The sequence below is a fragment of the Pipistrellus kuhlii genome, unplaced genomic scaffold (genome assembly GCF_014108245.1).
Source record: "Pipistrellus kuhlii isolate mPipKuh1 unplaced genomic scaffold, mPipKuh1.p scaffold_m20_p_18, whole genome shotgun sequence".
Classification (NCBI taxonomy): Eukaryota; Metazoa; Chordata; class Mammalia; order Chiroptera; family Vespertilionidae; genus Pipistrellus; species Pipistrellus kuhlii.
This window is the reverse complement of record NW_023425493.1, coordinates 15,034,142-15,057,858: the sequence shown is the minus strand read 5'-3', so window position 1 is coordinate 15,057,858 and position 23,717 is coordinate 15,034,142. Positions and strand designations below refer to the sequence as shown.

The following is a 23,717-nucleotide window of genomic DNA, read 5'->3' as shown; positions in this document are numbered from 1 at the left end:
GGCGATGATGGGAGGAGAGGGAGACACCTCAGTCCACTGCAGCCTTGTGAGGTTGTATTTCTCTTAATATCACTTGCAGCAGAATTACCTGGTTGTTAAAAACAAAACAAAACAAAACAAAACAAAAACAGATTCATGGATCCTTCCACAGGTCTGCTGAGTCAGTATATCCGGGGATGGAACCCTATAATCTGCATTTTTGACAATCCACCCAAATGATTCTCATGCCACTAAGTTTGAGACCCACTACATTGGTGTTTTGGAGCCTTCATAGAGTTCACTGTGGGCAAGGCAGCTAAAGTGATCTTTACCAGAATTAAAAAAAAAAAAATTCTTATTATGAATCCCATCCTGTTGTATAATATAATGCTAATGTTTCTGTCCTTATATTTATACTTTTATTCATAAATTATAGCTACCACTACACTAATATATACATTATAAAACAAAGTAGACATTTTAAAAAGAGGAGATAGCCGAAACCGGTTTGGCTCAGTGAATAGAGCGTCAGCCTGTGGACTGAAAGGTCCCGGGTTTGATTCCAGTCAAGGCATGTACCTGAGTTGCAGGCACATCCCCAGTAGGAGGTGTGCAAGAGGCAGCTGATCAATGATTCTCTCTCATCGATGTTTCTAACTCTCTATCCCTCTCCCTTCCTCTCTGTAAAAAATCAATAATATATATATATATTTTTAAAAAGAGATATAAATTTTATGTACACATTTTAATATTTTCTTTCCATATTGGTCATATAATATACCCTTGGGATTTATACTCCCTACCTAACCTAGAGTCCGCTGGCTAGACCAAGAGTCGTCACTGTGGTTGTGATGATTAAATCACTCTTTAAGCAAATATTTACAGATTTCTTTCCAAACGCCAGGCCTGTTCTAGGCTCCAATTGCTCACTCTGAGTGATCATCTCCTGTCATACTGAAGCACTAAGAACATCACTACCTCATCGTGTGTAAACACGGTCTTATTTCCAGATTTTATGGGTAGGGGGGTCCAGTTCCTCTCCTCCAGGCAGTAGAGCAGTGCTACATCTAGTTCAAGACCATTTCAAGGTCACAAATGTTAATACAGTATATAGAATATACATTATAAACAGAGTATTTAAGGTTGGAGGAAAGTCCAAGATAGTCTTGGTAAGTTAGTTAGAACCCAAACAATGAAGAAAGCAGATACATGGCCTTCACTGAATTACACGGAGCAGACCCTTTGGGAAGGTTGTGTGGCACTGTGGGAAAGAACATGGGGCTTGGTTTGGGAGGACCTATCTGTGTGTGCATGCTTCTTTCCTTACAGGCACTGTGACTTTCCGTGAATTATTTACTCACGGAGCTTCTGATGGCTCCTTTGCATAAATAATGATAATAACACATTTTATGCCTACCTAACACAATTGCTCTTACAACCAAACTCTCCTCATCTTTAATAATTATCCCATTCAATTCCAGGCTTGATCAGTCAGCTGTCAGTCACTATGCATTTACTGAGGGCTTGATGGGATATCCAGAGCATCATCGGGTAAGTAAAATGTCACTTCTGATTTTAATATAATAAGCAAGTTCTTATTCTCCTGAATTCAACCGCTGCTTAGCTTCCACCTGTCACACTTGAACTCCCCAGGGATTACAAGAAGTGAATTCAAAGCCTGATGTTGCCACTTTGACATTTCCTTTCCTTAAGCTTCCACTCCCTCATTTGTAAAACGAGGGTAATGATATTTGCCCCCTAAATCATTTTGAGAATTAAATGAGATAGTTTTTGTAAAATACTTGGGTACAATTGAAACATAGTGAAACAATCAAATAGATGATTATTACTTAACTTAAGTGGCAAACATGGTGAGGTGCTCTTTCAATATTTTGGTAAATGCCAATTGCAACTTGATACATCTGTTCAGAATTGGATTTCACTTGGTGATTCTAAAAACAAGTGATTTGACCTTTCATTTTTTTTATATGATTAACCCTATGCTGGTTATTGAGAATGAAGTTTAAGAGATCAGTATCTTTTCACATCCAGTTAGAGAATGAATAATGACTAGCTTGACAAAATGGAACATTTTACTGTTTCAGACTGGTCTCAATTTAAGAACTGTCCCCAAAATGAAGGCTTAATCTTTACTAGACGTAAAAATAAAAGGAAATGATGTTGCTAATGCAATCAGATGTGATCATTGAAGTCATAAGTTGCTGGTCTGTGTGGGCCACAACAAAGCTTTGATCCTGATTTTCACATTGTGAGATAAATCTTATCCCAATATTTAATAACAATATTTTGGTATTACACCAGCTACTGACATAGGTCACCCACTTAATGACTCATGCCTGGTATTTCCTTCTTCCTCACATATGCAGGATGATTTGATTACACAGGCACATTTAACTGATCATAATTTACCTTCAGGATAGGCCTGGAGCTTAAAAAATGCCAATAGTTTTGTTTCTGAGTGAATTTGCATGCTAGTTTCCCTTCAGTGTCCTAGGTACTACAAGTCTGTTCTTTAAAACAGGCTCTTCTCCTATTGCCTGAGTTTGAAGCTGATTTTCTGTGTTTTCATTTCTCTCAGTATCTTATTCTGTCTTTCGGTCCCTGGACTCATGGTGGCATGGGAGAAAGAACCTTAGAGACCTTCTAACTCTACTCCCTCATTTTTATTTACTTACTTATTTATTTATTTTTTTGTTAATCCTCACCAGAGGATATTTTTCCATAGATTTTTGGAGAGAGTGGAAAGGAGGGGGGAGAGACAAAGAGAGAGAAACATCAATGTGAGAGAGACACTGATTGGTTGCCTCACACACACAGCCTGCAACCAAAGTATCGGTCTTGAACCTGGGACCTTCAGTCCACGGGCCAGCACTTGATCCATCGAGCCAAACTGTCTAGGGTTCTACTCCCTCATTTTTTAGATGTGAAAAATTAATCATTTTTATCAGCGTCAAAGTAGATTCTAGACTCTAGGTCACAACTCTCAGCATTTGTTCGTGGTTTCTATCTCCCCAAACTCAGCTTTTTTTCTATTCCTCTGATGCTTGATTTACTTTTTTGGATAAAAGATTAATCTGAAACATTGTGTTCAGTCCTTTCCCTAGAACAAGCCTTGATGTGTGGGGAAACTGGTCTTTCCAGGTTCTCACCAGTGAGGTGTGGCAAGTTGGCCATGGATGTGCTATTGGTACTGGCTGTCCTCATCCCATTCTATTTTTAGCATTGTGACTCTTGGAAACTGAGGACAGGATCGTCTCCAATTTTAGTTAATATTTACATTGAGAAATTACGTTTATTTCTCATTTTTCACTGCAATGTGACATAGATGAAGTATTCCGTAGTGAATTAATAACATAGAAGTTCTGGAACCAAATTCAGGATCTTTATATATTCTAAAAGGACTTTTGAAACCATAAGGTATTAAAAAAATAAATAAATAAAAATAAAAACCCTACGGTATTAATTAATAGATTAGATACTGAAGACCCAAAACTCGTTATTGAACTTTAGTTGAGGAGAGCCATTCTGAATGATAATTTGATATTCTGGGAGCTGTAAATATTGTGTAGTAAGAGCATATTTTGTATTATTGAAACTGAAAATGCTATTTAGCCAAAGTAAAAATAAAAAATTTACTAAAAAAGGCAAAGTAAGTGTATGAATGTAGCATCAGAATAATAAGACACATCCTAGCTGGTTTGGCTCAGTAGATAGAGTGTTGGCCTGCAGACTGAAAGGTTCTTGGTTCAAATTCAGTCAAGGGCACATGTCCAGATTGTGAGCTCAATCCCCAATAGGGGGTGTGCAGGAGGCAGCTCATCGATGATTCTCTCTTATCATTGATGTTTCTATCTCTCTTTTCCTCTCCCTTCCTCTGTGAAATCAATAAAAACATATTTAAAAAAATAAAAATAAGATAGACTCTAATAAGATAGAATTATATGTGCTTGTAGAGAAAAATGATATAATGAGATTGGGACAGAAGTATTCTGACTAGAAGTTGCAATTTCTGGGTATATAATTGTGAACACAGAAATAACCCCCAAGTCAAATATACTTTATTCCATATTAAGGAATAGTGTCAGATGTAGGATCCTGATTTTTACGTTGTGAGATAAATTTGATTTCTAGAAATGCAGATTGTATCACTTCCTTAGTCTCTGTACTCAGGAGTCTACTCCACCACTCTCCTGAAACTGCTTTCAGGGAAATCACCAATGAGTTACAACTTTCCAAACTTCTTTTTTCAAGGAATGTGACATTTGATACTATTGCCTGCTTCCTCCTGGGAACTCTTCTTTTTAGTTTCTTGATGTTGCAGTTGAGTAGTTTTCTGCTGCTCTGCCCCTTCCTTCACCCATGCATTAAATATTGACATCTGGTATTCCACACTTGGTCCTTTTTCTTTTAATGCTACAAGAAATCGTGAATATAAAATACGAACGAAATCACGCCTGCCCACCACAGACATTGCTAATTGATTTAGGCAATTTTCTGTTATCCTCAATGGTTTCCCAGAATTCTCAAAAATGCTTCAGGCAATCACCAAGTGACCGGAGTTTGCACATGAGAAGACACGTTTTCCCCCTTCTCTTTTACATGTCCATAGAGGAAGAGCTCATTTGTAGTCATGACTTTAAATTCCAAAAATCCTGGGGCTCATTTATCATTCTCCAGCACCTTGCACAGTGTCTAGAGAACATGGTTAGGCTTGGATAAATATTTGAAGAATAAATGCTAAAATGTTTGATTAGCTTACAATATCTAAGCATGTTCTAACATGTCTTGGATGCTTGAATGCCATTAAAATTAAAATGTAGTTATCACAGAGAATATAAAAAATAGAGACCCCGTTACAATGAGATATGTACATTTTGAGAAATTTTACTCTGAACAAAAATTCTTTCTGTATTAGACTGTATAACTATTTTCAAATGAGAAAATGTTAAGATCTGCTTAATAACAATAATAATATTAAAACACCCAAGAGAGTAGGGCTTCGAGGAGTCAGTAACAGGCAAGTCCAGTGGGATATTTTCCTCAAAGTTGTAAATTTTGACCCAGTGGCTAGTGAGATTAAAATGTACTTTCTATTTATTCCTAGCCAAGGTCAAAGCAGGAACATAAAATTTTACACTCCACTTTGTAATCTTTTGAAAGAGTTATAAATCTTCAGTAACCAGGGTTATAGCCTGATATCTTTTTCCTGAAAATTAATAAAGTAAACAAATGTTTACTGAAATGTTTACCACAAAGAAACTTCCAATAAAACATGTTTATAGAGGTAGAATACAGGATTGTAAACTTTGAGACTGATTTTCCTCCTTCCTCGTTGTCTCATTTTTAAGATGGATCTGTAAAGGAGGATTATTATACAATAGGGAAGTATTGTTCACTAAGGTAATATTGCCTAAACTTTATTTGTATGCCAGCTTTACCATTGTTTCTGCACAGTCATGTGTTACTTAGTGAAGGAGACACATTCTAAGAAATGCGTTGTTAGGCAATTGTGCACTTACACAAACTCAAATAGTATAGCCTACTGTGGACAAAAGAGGCCACATGCTAATCTGACAAGCTCAGGGGAGGCCTGCATGCTGGCAGTCTTTCAAACTCAGAGTCCTAAAGTAACCACAAAGAATGGTCTGAAATTAAACTTTAACTAAAAGCAGTTATGGTGGGTAGTTACCTCCTAGGCCTGGATCTTCAAAGACAAGGTCAACCTTTCCCTTAACTGAACCTATCAGTCTTTTTGCATCTATGAAAACATACCCTTTGAAATCTCTGGGTAACTTGTAACTTTCCTTTTTCTGTACCCCTTGGGGCACAACCTAGTGTGCTGGGCAGATACCACAAATTCCTTCATTATCATGTTAATTGTTCTTGCACCCACCTAAGTATGTGTCTCTCATTTTACTTTTTATCCAATCCCAGGGGTTTTCCCACTTTGCTTTCTCCCGCCTCTCTAGTCTACCACCAATGGATTTCATGTAACCCACCTTCGTCCTTTCCTTTGATTGCAATGTATAAATAGAGCTGTAACTCAGCCATTCTCCAGAGCATTATCTCAATTCATTGACATCTGGACACAGAATCATGGAGAAATTCTAAAACACGAACAGTAAACTTGATGGTACATTTGTTTTGGAATGATGTTTTCCTCTTTTAAATCAATTCAGTTGAAACATAAGTGAACAAAAAAAACACACAATCTTTTAAAAAATATATAGATATCAGGTTGAAACTTGATGTAGTGTATACTTGCTCAGATATTCCTATGGCTCATTTGTTAAAACATGTGATGACTTATGCCAGTAATTTGCTTTTGTTGTGTGGACTTTGTGTTTGTTCTGTATGTTGCATTTTTCTCCAGCTGCACTACTAGTATAAGCTCCTGGAGGGCGGGGCTGTGGCTCCTTGCTCAATGAATCGCTAGTACCCATAAAAAGTGGCAAAAAGATGTTTGCTAGGGATTATGTTGCTGCTTAAAGAGGGTTAATCTTGTGAGTGAATCAGCAATAAGTCTTAGTCTTTTTGGACTATTAAGTTCTTTAAAAAGATTGCAGTCCTTTTAGGCTTGAGTGTTACTTGGCCTAGTTGTATGTGTTGTTTTTGTGAATAAAATTGAAATTTTTTTTAAAAAGAAAAGATTTTTCAGAAGTATTCATCCACTCTCCTACTTTAATATTGAACATTAGAGGCCTAGTTGCACAAAATTCGTGCACTTGGGGTGGGGCTGGGGTCCCTCAGCCCGGATTGCAAGAAGGTGCAGGCCATGCCAAGGGACCCCACCAGTGCATGATCAGGGCCTGGAAAGGACCGCAGTTGGGGGGGTGGGTGTGCTCCAGGGCATGTCCAGCCATCTGGGAGGGACAGCAGTGGGGGAGGGGGCTACAGGGCATGACAGTCCCAATCAGTGGGACCCCAGTGTCTTTTCCCTGGAGGTCAGTGCACATCATAGTGAGTGCTTGAGCAGCCTTAGCATACCATTGGCATATTATGCTTTGATTGGTTGAATAGATGGCCAGACACTTAGCATATTAGGCTTTTATTATATAGGATGAGCAGATTAGCTTGACTCATTGCTGGCCCTAGGACTTAACCTGTAAATCAAATAATATCTTTGATTGCAGCTTGTTTTTGTTTTCTCCTAAAAATAGATTATTTTTCATGAAAGAAAATTTGTTTCTTAAGTTTTGATTAATTGAGGGTTTGATATTTTTCTCTAACCCATGTTTATGTGCTACCACAGAATGAGGTGTGGCCATAATATTTGGTCACTCTGAGTCACTGTGGTTCATGAGGTCAGTTACATAAGTCAAGGCCTAATATTTCAAAGCTTCTGTGTAGCCAGACTACATGAGATCCAAATGATGAAGGAAGTCTGTTAGTTATGTCTACTTCTACCATATTTCTATGAACGTAACAAAGATGGAAAGAATGGTAGCATGCTTCTTTAAACAAATTAGGTAACATTTCAAATATTCACAGTAATTCTGAAAATAATATAATGGATTCACAGGTTGCTATAACCCAGATTTAACACAAGATTTGAAGATATAAAATCCTTAAAAAAATTACTGGTAAATGTAAAAAGTAAAGATGCCTTCCTCCCTTTGATATTCTCCCTCTCTCTCTCCTTAAATGTTCATTGTTTTCAAAATGATTTATGCATCACTTATCTATTTCTGTGTTAAAAAATCACACCAAAGATTTAGTGACTTAAAACAACAATAACCACTTATTATTGATCATGAGTGTACATGTCCAATAGAGTGTTCTACTAATAGGAAGTTGACTGTGCTGATCTTAGCTGAATTTGTTCATGTGTCTGTGGTCAACTGGCAGGTCAACTGGGTGCTGGCTTATCTTGTATGGGCTGAATCATGTGTCTGGTGGTTAGCTGATTATAGCCTGGGGCAATGAGATTGACTGGGCCAGAGGTTGCTCATCACTCAACAGGCTAGCACAAGCTTATTCACAATGTAGTAGGAAGGTTCTAAGAGGGAGAGTAGAATGGAAGTATGTAGGGCCTCTGGCAAAACATCTCTTCCACTGCATTCTGTAGGGGAGAATGAGTGTCACAAAGATACCAGATTCAAGGGATGGGAAAGTAGACTTTGTTTCTTGGTAGAAGGAATGGTAAAGTTGTAAGAGAGAATGGATTTCTAAGAGAGGAGGAAATTGTTGCCATTTCTGTCATCTACTACAAAGCATATGTATTTTTTCCATATATGTGTCTTACATTTTTAGTAGGTGTGTTTATACTTATAAATAAAATTTTGTATTATAATTAGCATAATTAATATCCAATTCAATACATGGCTTTGTATATATTTTTTAGAAATTCACAAGTATGTTTTTATGATAAATTTAAAGTTATTATATAATGCATATAATATCACGACTTACTATACATTCTATTGTTGATGTACATTTAAATTCTTATCATTTTTTGCAATCAAAAGTGAAGCTTCTATGAATATGCTTGCCAATAATATATCAGAGTTTCTCTAGGTATATTTCTAAAAATGAACCTATTAGGTTGTACAATACATATATTTTCAGCTTTAGTGGATATTATTCTCCAAAGTAGTTAGACCAGTGCACATACTCAATCATGGTACTTAACAGCTTTATTTCTACTATATCCTTAAGAATCACACTTTGTAATACCAGGTATTTTTACTTTTTGTGGAGCCAATTGGAGAGTATCATCATTTTACTAGTAGTTGCATATTCATTTAATAAGATAGAACATATTTCATACGTATACTGGACAGATAAATTTACTCTTTTGGAAATTGACTATTCATATATTTCAACATTTAAATTTTATTTTAAACATTAAAAGTGTTTCCATTAAATTATTTATCCTTTAAAATACATAAGTACTGTAAACCAATCCTTTTTTCAATTATATGTACCATCTGTTAGATTGTGGCATATCTTTTAACTTGGTTTGTTTTGTCTTCTGTTATACAGATCCTTTTTAATATTAACTTAGTAAATTATTTCAGTATTTTCTTATATGGTTGTACATTTGTTGTCTTGTTTATGCAAACATTTTCTACCAAGATGTTATAAATATATTTTATTTTCAGATTTAAAAGTTTTTCTTTTTGTTTAGTTTCTTAATCATTCTGGAATCTACATTGTGTATAATGTAAAAAAGCGTTTTAATTTTTTTTCCAAATAGAAAACCAATTGTCTGGCACAGGTTATTGCATGGGCAACTGGATTAAAGAACTGCTGATAACTGGTTAGGAAAGACCGTGGGAGGAGCAGTTTTAGGGGCAGATACGAACTCAGTTTTAGGCTCCAGGTGCCTATTAGACATCTAAGAGGAGATGAGTCTGAAGTTTAGAGGAGAGATGCAGAGTGGAGATACAGGAAGGACTCCAAACGATGAGGAGGAACTAGCAGAACTAGGAAAGGATATGTAAGAAATGGCCAATGTTAGAGGGAAAAACAAGAACTGGTGGGGTCCTGGCAAAGAACTCAGTATACTTTGCATTCTCTTTGTTTGTCCTTCATTGTATCCTTTAACTGCTATATTTTTCATGGCTAAAAGTTGAATTGAAAAAAAAAAATTGTGTTACTGCATTTGCTTCAGTTTGTTTTGAATTCAGCTTAACATTCTTGTCCTGCCAGCTTCTTTTTCAGAGTGAGTAAAAAACTTGGTGAAGTGTTCCTAGACTAAATTCTCTCATACTCCAAAGACTGATTAATGTTGGAGAAAAGGGGTCATGAGAAGGGAAGAGGGCCCTGCAGGTGTGGAAATAACAGTGGGATATAGTCATCTGGATGAGTCCTAGGGCCCTGGGCATCCTCCATGGCCCTGGGCATCCTCCATGGCACTGGGTATCTCTTCAAGCAGAGGAACCAGGTTTACAGTAGTTTAAAATGACAATAAGCAAATGTAGAAAAATCCCTAGGCACTGGCTCTTCCTGCTTTTCTATAGAGCCTAGGACATACAGGTCATGCTTCGTGACTTTAGGAACTGACAGATGGTGTAAGAGGCGATGGATGGTGCCTGTCTTCTGTGTAAGGGCTCTGGTAGCATTGTGCAAAGCAACCCCAGGGTTTTAGTCCCCACCCACGGAAGCCTCCACTTGAAAGGGTGTGGTGTGCTGTGAGATGCATGAAGTCACCTCTTAGAGGTGTACTTAAGAAGGGAGGATTAAAGAGAAGCAAATACCCTCCTTAGGATCAGAAGAATAACTTGTGAGCAAGCACTTATTCTAATTGTTCTTTTTTTCCTCCCTGCTGGGAAATCACATAAAACCCCGAGGCCCCAATAGGGAAACTCAAAGTTGAACTCAACATACTAAAACAAAATTTAAGAGGTGAGAAAGGTGAGAGGTGGCAAAGTAAGCTAGAACAAATTCATGCCAACCTTCTCTACCTTCTACTGGATAACACGATTCAATATGTTTCGTGATGATGAAAATAAATGAACTAAGCTTTAGAGCAGGAATTGGAAAAAAACAAAACAAAAACAAAAAAACAAACCCCTGTATTTTGAAATATTAGTTTGGAGCATTTCACTTTCACCACAACATTCACAGGAAAGATAATATTTGTCTTAGCACATCACATCCAAGAAGCTCAAAACTAATGCATGAGGCCTGGCCAGCATGGTTCAGTGGTTAAGCGTTGAATTATGAACCAGGAGATCACAGGCTTGATTCCCAGTCAGGGCACATGCCCAGGTTGTGGGGAGCATGCAGGAGGCAGCCGATCAATTATTCCCTCTCATCATTGATGTTTTCTCTCTCTCTCTTCCTCTGTCTCTGAAATAAAGAAAAATATATATTTAAAAAGCAACAAAAACAAAACAAAGAAACATGCCCTAATCCATGAGGATAATTTTGGTTAGAAAGAAAATTCATTGTTTTTTTTCTAACAGGCCATATTAGTTCCTTAGATGTAGCTAATCTACAAATCACAGAACACTTTTAAATTTAATTTGAATGTATTGTAATTTTATTTATCTGGTGAAGGGGTCCTGCCATCAGGGAGGAGGAGGAAGGTGGCCAGTCCGCATGCCTCTCAAGCAGGGTCTTTGTGGTACGGGAGGCAGGAGGGAGCTTGAGGGGTTAACATGCTTGAAGGTGTTTCTGATAGAAGATGGAGCCAGTTCCTGTGAAGTGCACTGATTTTGCTCCGGTTCCTGCAGGCGTGGGAGGGACAGTTGCAGAGTGCCCTCACAGGAACCAGCTCTTCTGGTGGTTCTGGGCGAGTGAGTTTCTCCTCTAAGATAAGTCTGTTAGGGTCCCGAAGGAGGAATGCACGAGGTCAAAAGGGGTGAAGAATTACAAATTTATTAGGTCATCTGGATACCAGATGGGCTGATCTCCAAAATGACGCCAGCCCCCAAAGACTGGGAGTCAGAGGTTTTTAAAGGGCTCTAGGCGGGCTTTTTCTGGGCTGAGAATTCTCTATGCAGGTCTGGATTCTGGGAAACTCCGGAGGGGAGAGCTAATGGCCTTAGCAAGAGGAATGTGGTCTAAGCAAGTGGAATGTCCATTGTAAAGTAGCCTCAAGGGCAGTTCCCAGGGGAGGGAGTATCGATTCAATTCTTTGATCAGAGCTAACAAAGGGCAATAAATAAACTCTCCTGTTGTGCAGGCTGCACCTCAGTGCCGTGGGTCACTGGGACAGTCAGTAGAGTCAGGCAGCATGGAGTGGCCTGGTGAATGGGGGTAGTAGCCATTTGCTCATTCATCCATTTAAAATGTGTTGGTTGAGGCTGAGACCGGTTTGGCTCAATGGATAGAGCGTCGGCTTGGGGACTGAGGGACCCGGGTTCGATTCCGGTCAAGGGCATGTGCCTTGGCTGCGGGCATATCACCAGTGGGGGGTGTGCAGGAGGCAGCTGATCGATGACTCTCTCTCATCGATGTTTCTAGCTCTCTATCTCTCTCCCTTCCTCTCTGTACAAAATCAATAAAATATATTTAAAAAAAATAAAATAAAATGTGTTGGTTGAGTGCCAATGTGCCAAGAATGGTGGTAGGAGCTATAATAAAATACAAGAATGAACCAAGTAGACATAGAAACCGCCTCCATTTGTTGGACAAACTAATATGTAGTTAGAATTTGTGTTAAGACCTCTAAAAGAAATGGAGTATAATGGGGTGGGGAGGGGAGGCGCCTAGGGAATAGATCAGGGGTCTGAGAGGGGAGAGAAAGGGAGCACCCACAAGGTCTGTGGCCCAGCAGTTACGGTGCCATTGCCCAGTTTTCCAGGAGGTTTGAGCTCTGCCCTGGAGGAGCAGGAGTCCAGAGGCAGGGATGCTTTGACAGTGGGAGCTCACCTGGGTCAGCAGCAGGAGGAGCAGGGGGAAAGCCAAGGTCCTCTAAACATAGATGGGAGGAGGGAGCGCTGCTCCAGCCCTGTCCCCATTGGGGAGGGAGTCATTTGTGTGTGTGTGTGTGTGTGTGTGTGTGTGTATGTGTGTGTGTGTGTGTGTGTGTGTGTGTGTGTATGTTTTAACAATTGTAGAAATAAGTATATGCTTTTTTGAAGAAAAACATACCAAATACCTTTAAAGCAATACATAAACATACATAAAGCAAGAAACAATTCAGATTTTTGAGGACTCGCTAATACTGTTTTAAGGACTACAGGTGTTAACTCACTTGATCCTCAGGACAGTGGCACAGATGCCACTTTCCTCCTCTCCCCAAACAGGGCATCTAAGGCCAAAGCCACATGCCCCACACAAAGAGTAAAAGTGGGAGTGGATGCTGGAATTCAATCAGTTTGGACTGGTAACATTGACATCTTATCGGCATGTCCTCTTGTCCATTTTTGTTCCCTGAATAGGAAATGTGTTCAAAATACAAGTTCCTGGGCCCTACTCCAGAGCTACTGCATCTGAACCTTTGGAGGTGGGCCCCAAGAATCTGTGTTTTTAACTTGTTCCCTACTAGATTTTATCCATATATTCTACAGATCAGAACTGAGAAATAAATGATAGTAGAAAAAGTTTTAAAAACTTTTTCAGTTAAGATAGTAAAGCCTTATCATCGAGAACCTGGATATTTTTAAAAAAAATATTTTATTGATTTTTTACAGAGAGGAAGAGAGAGGGATAGAGAGTTAGAAACATCTGTGAGAGAGACATTGATCAGCTGCCTCTTGCACACCCCCTACTGGAGATGTGCCCGCAACCACAGTACATGCCCTTGATTGGAATCGAACCTGGGACTTTTCAGTCCGCAGGTCGAAGCTCTATCCACCGAGCCAAACTGGATTCGGCTGAGTGCCTGGATATTAAGTAAATTCAGCAGTCGTGTGGAAGGACATTGTTGTGTGTGTGTGTTGTATGGCACTGTACACATACCTGTGAGTAACACATATATGTGAAAAGTGCCCAGAATTAGACAACAGATGAAGACATAAAGACCTGTGGACAGATTAGCTGTGGCCAGAGAGCTCGGTGGTCAGACTGAAAATGATATCTTTATGGAATATTTGTAATTAGTTGAGATAATTATAGCTAACTGTGTAATACATTTGGTTTATTAGTTTGCCTAGGGTATGATTAAAAAAGATCAAATATATCTGTTTCTTCTAAAGTCACAATTGAAGATCACCACTCATGAGTAGAAGAAATTCCTGATCCATGTGGGGGTCTATGATAAGGGCTGGTGAGGAATCCTATATAATAAATGGCTAATATGCAAATCAACCAAATGGGAATGTCCCATTGCTATGACACACATTGACCACCACGGGGCAGACACTCAATGCAGGAGCTGCCCCCTGGTGGTCAGTGTGCTCCCACAGGAGGAGTGCTGCTCAGCCAGAAGCCAGGCTCACAGCTGACGAGTGCAGCAGTGGTGGCTGGAGCCTCTCCCACCTTGCAGCAGTGCTAAGGATGTCTGACTGCTGGCTTAGGCCCACTCCCTGTAAATCAGACATCCTCCAAGGGCTCCTGGACTGCAAGAGGGCTTAGGCCGGGCTGAGGGACAACCCCACCCCTCCCTAATGCATGAATTCTATGCACTGGGCTTCTAGTGGTTACATAATGACACCTGGCAGGCACAGTTGTGGAATTGTGCAGAGACAGTCACACATGGCATCTGGAGATGTAAAGGTTACTTCACTTTTGTGTCTTCCAGTGGATCCAGGATCTTGTATTCAATTGTACACATTAAAATACCGTAATCCATGTCTTTGATTTACCTTAAGGTGAACTCCTGAGGCAGTGATTTAAAGTCCAGATAGAAAGGAGTCCCAAATGTATCTATAGAGAAACATAGAAACATTCTTATTCTTGGGCTATGTTGTCTCCATTTATCATTAAAACAACCAAATGGGCCGAAACCGGTTTGGCTCAGTGGTAGAGCGTCGGTCTGCGGACTGAAGGGTCCCGGGTTTGATTCCGGTGAGGGGCATGTATGTTGGTTGTGGGCACATCCCCAGTAGGGGGTGTGCAGGAGGCGGCTAGTCGATGTTTCTCTCTCATCAACGTTTCTAGCTCTCTCTCTCCCTTCCTCTCTGTAAAAATCAATAAAATATATATTAAAAACAAAACAAAACAAAACAAAAAAAAAACAAAACAACCAAATGGCTCTATAAGGTGGTTTTTAAAAGTCAGAAAGGAAATAGGCAATACTTTGAAATAATTTATTTAAGGAAAAAGGAATTAACATTTTTTTTATTTAAAAAATATTTTATTGATTAAAAAAATTTTTTTTTTTTTTTTACAAAGAGGAAGGGAGAGGGATAGAGAGTTAGGAACACCAATGAGAGAGAAACATGGATCAACTGCCTCCTGCATACTCCCCACTGGGGATGTTCCCACAACCAAGGTACATGCCCTTGACGGGAATCGAACCTGGGACCTTTCAGTCTGCAAGTCGATGCACTATCCACTGAGCCAAACCGGTTTTGGCTTTTCTTCCCTCTGACTTTTTGAATTGCCACATGAGAGTCCCCCACCCAGGTATTCCTCTGCCTCCTCCCAGGCAGCGGCGGCCGCACAGGTTTTCATTACTGACTCTGAGGAGCGCAGCAGTGCTTGAGTGGCGGTTCTCCTGATGAACAGTGGCCATCTCCTGCAGTTCTCATATTTCTGAGATGCAGGGTGAGGCCATAATCTTCCCCACATTTTATTGACAGATAAATTGAAGTGATAGAGATTAACTAGTTTTCCCAGGAACAAACAATGAGTCAATGATAAATGTTTTGCCAACTATCCACCCATTAGGAATTGGTCCATTGACAATATTCTTCTTTTATAATAAATCTCAAACAGACTTAACAAATACTTTTCTAAACACAAATGAAAACTTTTGTGTTCCCTGTTTCTCCACTCATGAGCCCCTAAAAGCACCCTCTTTTTCTCAACAGGTCCAGCTGCTCTCCAGCCCAAATGCCCTTCTAAGCTGAGATACTCTGACCTACTTTTCCCCTTTAATAAAACAAGACAGTTGAGTTTCCTTAAGACCACTGAACACTTAATTTGTTCTTAAAATCTTCACCGGGGTCTCTAATACCACAGGTTTTAATACCACACGTTTAAGGCCAGGATTAAGCCCTAGAACAATTATCTCTTGGTTCTCTTTGTTCAGCCTTTTAAAATCCCATAAATGTGGCTTTCAGTTAATGAGTTCCTAGTTTAGATGTCTCGGACTGTTTGGTGGTGAAATCGGTGTGGTCGTTCCTGGACATTGGGTATTGATGTGTGACAAGATGGGAGTGTCTCCTAAGAATCGGACAAGGCCATCTCGCCAGCCATCTCTAGTGGTACATCGCATTAAACCGTCTGCCTTTTACTCTGCGAAGTTCCCTATGAAAATGCAGGCTCAGTTTCTGCCACAGGTCAGTGGAGGTTGTTTTATAGACTTAAAAAATGCCTCCTCCTTTTATTCTCATTTTTCTATTACTCCAGCCTTCTGCCTTCCTTATTCTCCTTTCTACTCTTAGTAAGGTACTGTATTTGCTGTTGGATACAGAAGTCCCACAAGGGTGTGTGTGTGTGTGTGTGTGTGTGTGTGTGTGTGTGTGTCTATAAATTGGGAACACAGCAGCAAAATGGGGGAAAGTGAGGACAATGCTTTCCCCTAATTAAAAACAAAACTTTTTCAAGTTTTTAAAGCTAACCATCTGGCCATGTTTATTCATCATCATGATAATATAAATAATAATAAAGAACTATGTGCTTTACACGTGTTAAATTCTATGGAATATTTAGGACATATCTTTCCTTTTTTTATATATATACCTTTGTTTTTTAGATGAGAAGACTGAGGTTAGAGAGGGTATAGGCCACACAGTGCATAGATGGTGCAGCAGGTTTTAAACATAGGTCAGGATGACACCCAAGCTCATACTCTGCTTTTCACACTCAAAAGGGGGTAGGAAGAACTTGTTGCCATAAAATAAAACATAATAAACACACACAACATCTGTGTGATTTGCTTTATGTTGCACAACAAATGTGATTGGAAGCACACACAAATTGTCTGATTAATATCACTCTTATGCAATTAAGTCCATTTTTATTGTTTCTTCCCTGATTTTGTTAGTTTTCAAATATCTCCAACCACTGTGGAAGTGCACACTTTTCTCAGATGCCCTAAAGTTCATTTCTTGCCTCACACATTTTCTTCTCTGCCACTTTCTACAATAGTTCTGTGACTTTGGCTATATGTTTTCTAAACTTAAGTATTCCATCTATAAAATGGGTAATCGCAACATTACTTTGTAGGCTTATTTGAATTAAATGAGCTAAAGCTAAAAAGATCTTAGTGCAATCCTTGATATAGTAAGTGCTTAAAAAATAGCTGTTGCAATTAAGAGTAAAATACTAATCTTGTATTATTCTGTATTATACAGTGAGAAAAGAAAAGAAATGGCTGAATGAATTCTATGAGTTGTGTGATATGCATTTAGATTTTTTTCAGGGGCAATCTTATGTTCTTTAAACCCTGTAATGTAATAAGAAATAATTATTCTGAATGGATCATTCTTAATTAGATTCAAAATATCAATAAGTCACTTTTATTCAGTTCATTTTGTTTTTCCCTCTTTTTTTCCCCCCTTTTTTCTTTTATTATTTATTTATTTTCCCCAGTTTTAGAGACATATAATTGAAAAATGAAATTCTGTATATTTAAAGTATGATGGTTTTTATAACAATATATTAATTTTCTTTATGTGATTTTCAGTTTTATTGAGGCATGATTAACAATTATAAGATATGTAAAGTGTATACTAGTATCATGATGATTTAATATACATATATAGTTAAATGATTACTGCCATAAGATTAATTAACCTTAAAAAAAAGATTAATTAACCCTTTTGTCACCTCAGTTACTTTTTTGTGTGGTGAGAATGCTTACTTAAAGTCTACTCTCTTAGTAAATTTTAAGAATACAACACATTATTATTAACTGTGCAGTACATTAGATCCCCAGAACTTATTTTATAACTGGAGGCTTGTACCCTTTGACCAACATCTCCCCATTTCTTCCACCTCCTACCTCTTGGTAACTACCATTCTACTTCTGTTTTTATGAGTTCAACTTAAAAAAACAAAAACAAAAAACAAAAAACAAACTGATTTCATAGAGAAGAAGGGAGAGGGAGAGAGAGAGAGAAACATCTTTGAGAGAAACATCAATTGACTCCCTGCTGCACACCCCCTATTGGGGATTGAGTCCACAACCTGGGCATGCACCCTGACCAGGAACTGAACCAGCGATCTCCAGCACAGGACTAAGCTCAACAAACTGAGCCACACTAGCTGGGAAACTTTTGTTTTTTGAGAGTCAACATATAAATGAGATCATACGGTATCCATCTTTCTCTGTCTAGCTTATTTTACTTAATATAATATCCTTTAGGCTCCTCAGAAGAAGTGCATATCAAAGAATATGTGGACATATTTTAAAACAACAGTCTTCAAGAACTACTGGACTAGATGATCTTCAAGGGTATTTTTAACCCTGAATTTCTGTGGGGAATGGAAATGAGGTCGGTGTTCAGGTCTGAGTAAAGATCCAAGGAGCCCTGTTGTAAGTATTTCCCTCATTATTTCCCTGGCAAATTTCCATGAATCCTGTCAAATCAAGTTCAGAAATCACTTCTTTTAGAAAATAGGTAGGCCCCTTCCTCTATACCACCTCCGTATCTGTTTCTACATCTGTGATTATGCTTTTTACACTACATTGCAATTATTTTCTTTCTCATTCTCTCCTTATTAGACTGTGAGCTTTGGAAGTCAGGAGTATTATCTTATTTCTTTCTTTAGAGCTGTGTCATAGTCATCATCTTTTGGGGTCACATTTCCTCTTCATTTGTTCCGTCGTTAGTGTCATACATATACTGTGTTAAGCTTTGGGACAAGATTCCTGTTCTATTGTAATTGTATTTTTTAGGAGGAATAAAGTAAACAAGTAAACAAACAAAGAAGATCATTTCAGAAAGCAATTCCTGCTCTGGAGAAAAGAAACCCAGATTGAATTATGTGGGTTGTGGTATGGAGTGGTGGCTGCTTTAAAAGGGGCGGTTGAGGAGCACTCTAAGGCTACATGTCTGGCTCCAGCTGGCCTAACCTGGAATCTGGAAACTGAAATTTATATAATGTTATTAAGCAATAATATCTCAATTTAAAAAAAGTAAAAAAAAGCTCTAGCCGGTTTGGCTCAGTGATTGGAGCATCAGCCCACAGACTGAAGGGTCGCAGGTTCAATTCCTGTCACAGGGCTTGTGCAGGGAGGCAACCAATCAATGTTTCTCTCTCTCTGTGTTTCTCCCCCTCCCTTCCACTCTGTCTAAAAATCAACGGGGGAAAAAAGCCTCGGGAAAGGAGTAACAAAATAAACAAATATATATATATATATAGATAGATAGATAGATAGATAGATAGATAGATAGATATTGATATATATTGATATATATTGATATATATATATTTTTTAAAGAAACAGATTTAGATGAAGAATCTGTAGGCTCAGTGTGGCCAGAAGAGGCACATCTGTCACTTGCCTGTGGCCATGTCTGCAGACTGAGTGAGTTAGTCACATTGGGCAGAAATGTGAGCACTAAGAAGGCTGGCAACTGGGCCTCAAACCCAGGCAGTGGCTCAGTGCAATTGCATAATTGCTGTCTGCAAAGAAGCAGAGAGCAGACAGTGGGTGTCAGGATACCAAATTGCAAAGCAAGGCGTGGGTGAGCGTGGGAGTGGCAGAGCTTGTTCTGGTCTTTCATGCTTGCACTTGTGCTGGCTTCTTTCCAGTCCCATCCCTCTAGGCCCCGGTGCCCTCAGGCTTCTTCCCCCTTATGCAAACCTGCTCTGGGGACAATTCCCCAGTCTTCCAGGAAACCTTTAGCTGCTGCATAAAAAGGTGTGGCCCAGCTTTGCATACAGCAGAGGTGGTCTGTTCAGGGAGCCTAGGTAAGAAAAGATTCCTGAAGCATTCTCCCAACTCTTTTCAAAATTAAGCCTCAATTTTTTTTTTTTTAAAGCAGTTAATAAGCAAACAGCCCCCCAATCCTCACATGGTGCCTCCTCTGTGAAACCTCCTCTGAGTGGTCAACCTTCTCTCCTTTTTATTGCCACAGTGTTTTGTATATAACTTTATTCAAGCCCTTATCATATTTTATGCAGTGTTCTCTCTTTTGAGGGCGGGAACTGCCATTTTTTTCACTTTTGGTATATTTTACTTGGCTAGATATTGAATAAAGAAAAAGAATCCCAAACCATTCACACCAAGGGGTAAGGAGTTAGTATTTGCTTTAGATATCACCCCTCCCCAGGCAATACCAATGTATAGCAATAGGAGGTGGATGAGAGAATGATGGCATATCTTTCTTACAAAGAATTTCAAATAAGGGCAATGCTTGTCTATAATAGTAAAGGCGTAATATGCTAATTAGGCCAGAGAGCGAGCGGCCTTTTGGACGTCCTTCTGGATGAAGCCAGGGCTGCAAGGGCTGAGGCAAGCTGCTGTGGCTGCGAGGGCCAAGCCCCTTGAATGGATTTTGTGCATTGGGCCTCTAGTAATATATAATAATGCATAGGAGGAAGATCTAGAAGGAAATGAATCAAAATAGTAAAATTATCATCTGTAATTGGTAGCATTATTGATGATTTTTATTGTTACCTCTCTAATTTTCTGTGTCTGCAGTTTCTAGAATAAGTATGTATTAATATGTGTCAGATGAGAAATTTGGTTTTTCCAAAAAGTATGTCTCAGAAAATAAGGAGTCGCCTTATATTCTAGTCCTTCCAGAGTCCTTTGCATTATGGGATTATTTTTCTGACTTATTTTCAACCACACAGTACTATTTGGGGAAGACACATTCACTTGAAATGACCTGAAAAAGTTATAAACTATTAAATAATTATGGTCTTCTAGTTAAAAAAAAAAAAAAGCCAAGAAATTGAACATAGATTTAATGAATTCTTTCTTTGGGGTGAGAGCCCCAAATTGAAAGCCTTAGATGTCATTGAGATATTGTAACAGCTTTCAGAAGGTCCCTCTACAAAGCAATACTACAGATGTCTGCACTGTGAAGGTCATGTATATATATTTGTAGAATGAGTAGGACAAATAGTTGTCCTTGTGTTTTGTGAATGGGTACTTGTAGCTTGGGATAAAAATTCTAATGGCGCCTTAACAGTGTCAGCCTGTGAACTGAAGGGTCCCAGGTTCGATTCCAGTCCAGGGCATTTACCTTGATTGCAGGCACATCCCCAGCAGGGGTGTGTGCAGGAGGCAACTGATTGATGTTTCTCTCTTAAAATTTTTCTAACTCTCTGTCTCTTTTCCTTTTTATAAAAAAAAAAAAATCAATAAAATATATTTAAAAAAATTCTAATGGCATCATCATAGCTAAAAAACAACATATTAAATGGAAGAGAATATTAGATGTCTAGAAAACTGTCAGATGAATCAAAAGTGTCTTTAATGTCAATAGAGGACATTTGCCAAAAAGATACATGTAGCAACTTTGATCCATTACCTTCCTGGTTGGAGGATAGAAGAAGGAATTTTTTCTAAATTGCATGCTGTTTTACATGATGTGATTTTAAATATATAGTATGCTTAATTAATCGATATTAAACATTGAACATAGATACAGGACTATTTCATCTATACTTCTAAAAGCTTATATTCAAATTGGTCACAACTATTACAATTTCTTTTTCTCTTTTAGATAGTGACTTAATGTTAGGATCACTTTCCATTCCTGAATACTTTGCCAATTAGAGCAAAATCAAAGGTACAACTTGTTATCCCTTCCAGGGACTCTTAAATTTTAATAGGCATTTATGCTTTTATGTAAGTAATTGAACTTGAATGGTGAACCCCCAGGCATCAGGCGGTGGATGGGGAAGGTACTTGGGGAGGCAGCTGGATCTCTGTGTCCTCAGAATTACAGCAGAGCATCAGTGTAAACTTGAGTGAGGCTGGCTTTGCAGGCAAAGTTTTCATCAGGAAACATTGGACTTTGGAGCTCAGTCCATGAGTCAGCACTGGACTTACTAGGAAGAAAGGAATAAAAGAGTATGTGTCAGGGTTTACTGCTACATTACAAACCACCCCCAAACTGAAGGGTGTAAAACAACAGCATTTATTTGTCACTCTTCTTTGGCTTGGCCACCTGGGCAGGCAGCTCATCTCTGCTCTGCATGTGTTTTCAGTAGCTAGTGGGTCCGCTGGTGTGGATGTCCTTGTACAACAGCTCACAGGCTGGGCCTTGGTCAAGGCTCCTGTAATAGCTGGCCTGAATGGTCTCTCACCTTCACAGATGGGTTTGCTCATATGGCAGCAGTGTTCAAAGAGGGCATCTGGAAGCCAAGGCTTCGAAGTCATAAGATGTCACTGCTGCCACATCCTATTGGTCAAAGCAAGTCGCCAAGCCATCCCAGATTCAAGGCAGTGGAGAAGTAAATTCTACTCTGTGATGGGAGTTGTTGTAAAGGAGCTGTGGCCACATTTAACTTACTGTAGGGCATTTCAGAGGGGAGAACAGCTTCTGGAAGGGGCTAGAAGCAAGAACATGCACTGCACAGTTACATTTTGTTCATGCATCCTTACTAGGAGTTCAGCTTGATTAAAACAAAGGGGGCCTGTTGAGCAGTTTGAAGTGACATCAGGTAGGCAGCCCGAGAGGCCTAAAGAACGGAAGCTTAGGAATAGCCTTTGATGTGAGGGTTAGGAAACCTCATCCATGTGTCTCGTTCACTGCCTCAAAGGTCTCCTTTTCATTCATTTTCCTTACTGTTTTCACTTTCTAAAGAAACTTTTGCTTTGAGATCTTAGAAGACCCTTTGTCATTAAAGTGCCATGTCCAGGAAGGACTTGACCAAAGCCTTTATGGACAAGGGGACACAGCAAAAATAAAGGACAGTGGTAAAGCACCTGAGTTCTGGAGCCACTCAGACCATCACCACTTAGATCCCATATGGCATTTCAATATCCCATAGAGCTAAACATAGTGCCTACCTCACAGGATGGCTGTGAGGATTAGATAATTTACTTATGGATTTACTTTAGGATCTTAAGCATTAAATATGTAAGTCCTCAGTTAATGTCTTTGGATTTTCATTGTTCACACACACACAAAAAAGAGTAACTACTGAACTACTGTTGAAATTCCAGGGTCTTATTATTAAAATAGCTAATAAAATCGAGCATAAGAGATTTGCAAATATAAAAGGATATGCCTATCTCCAAGGATAGTGTTCTTTCTTGTGATCTGTGTCCAATGGAGGTCTGTTTCAAAGCTCATTAATTCTCTTCCCTGAGAGAAAACTGACCTCTGTGTAAGTGCATCTTTCACAGAGTTGATGCTATGCAGAAAGAAAAAAATGCACTTATTCTCTATTTGAATGTATCACGTAAGATGAATCAGGATTCTGGAGGCTGCTCTCTTTTAACCACATATCTTCTCTATGTTTAACAAATATTTTAAACCTCCTACTGTGTTATATGCCCTATGCTAGATGCTAGATATTGGAGATATAATGATGAATGAAATCAATATCTTTGCTCTCAACAGCTGCATTTTATACACTGCATTACATATATTACTCTGCATAAAATATATATGTATTTTTTTCCTCCAGGAATATTGACAAATAGATGCCTTAATTTTTTTTTGTTCTCAAAGCTGAATATTGTTCATGTTAACTTAACAGAAGTCATTTAATCTGTTTTGAAAACAACAACAACACAGTTCTTTTGATAGAAAACTCTAGAGCCAATCCTCAGTCAGATGCTCCATCTGTCTGGCAAGTAGAATGGAAGCCACATTGGCTGGTAGTGTATGACTTCTCTGAGTCTCTTGCCCAGGGGAAAGACAGGTTTCCATAAGGCCAGTTGTACCCCTCATATTAATAGTTTTGGTGGCATAACAACATTAGGAAAAGGAGACCTTTATCCACAGGTACCTTCTAAAAATATATTGATCTGTACTAATCCATGTAAAATCAATGCCTCCCAGACCATGTTATTTGGAATGGACTTGTCCTTGTTTTGTGTTTATGTTTTTCACATCTCTACTAATGAATAACCCATTGACTCAATAAACAGAAAGCAGCATAGTCACATATAATGGTTCCCAATTTAGACCCCAGGAGACTTCCAACTCAGGGCAAGTATAAATGAGACCTAAACAATTTCATAGATTATGGAACTGGGTTCAGCAGAAAAATATGCCATATTCTGGCTTCATTTC

General features: G+C 38.8%; 1 long non-coding RNA gene across 1 annotated transcript in view; it reads left to right on the top strand.

Annotated features, from left to right (window-relative positions):
* The first annotated feature begins 762 nt into the window (after positions 1-762).
* Positions 763-23,717, top strand: part of LOC118721379 — a 171,101-nt gene continuing 148,146 nt past the window's right edge. Inside the window, exon 1 of the long non-coding RNA XR_006741945.1 lies at positions 763-1,530. This is a non-coding gene — a long non-coding RNA (uncharacterized LOC118721379). The remainder of the gene's footprint in view (positions 1,531-23,717) is intronic.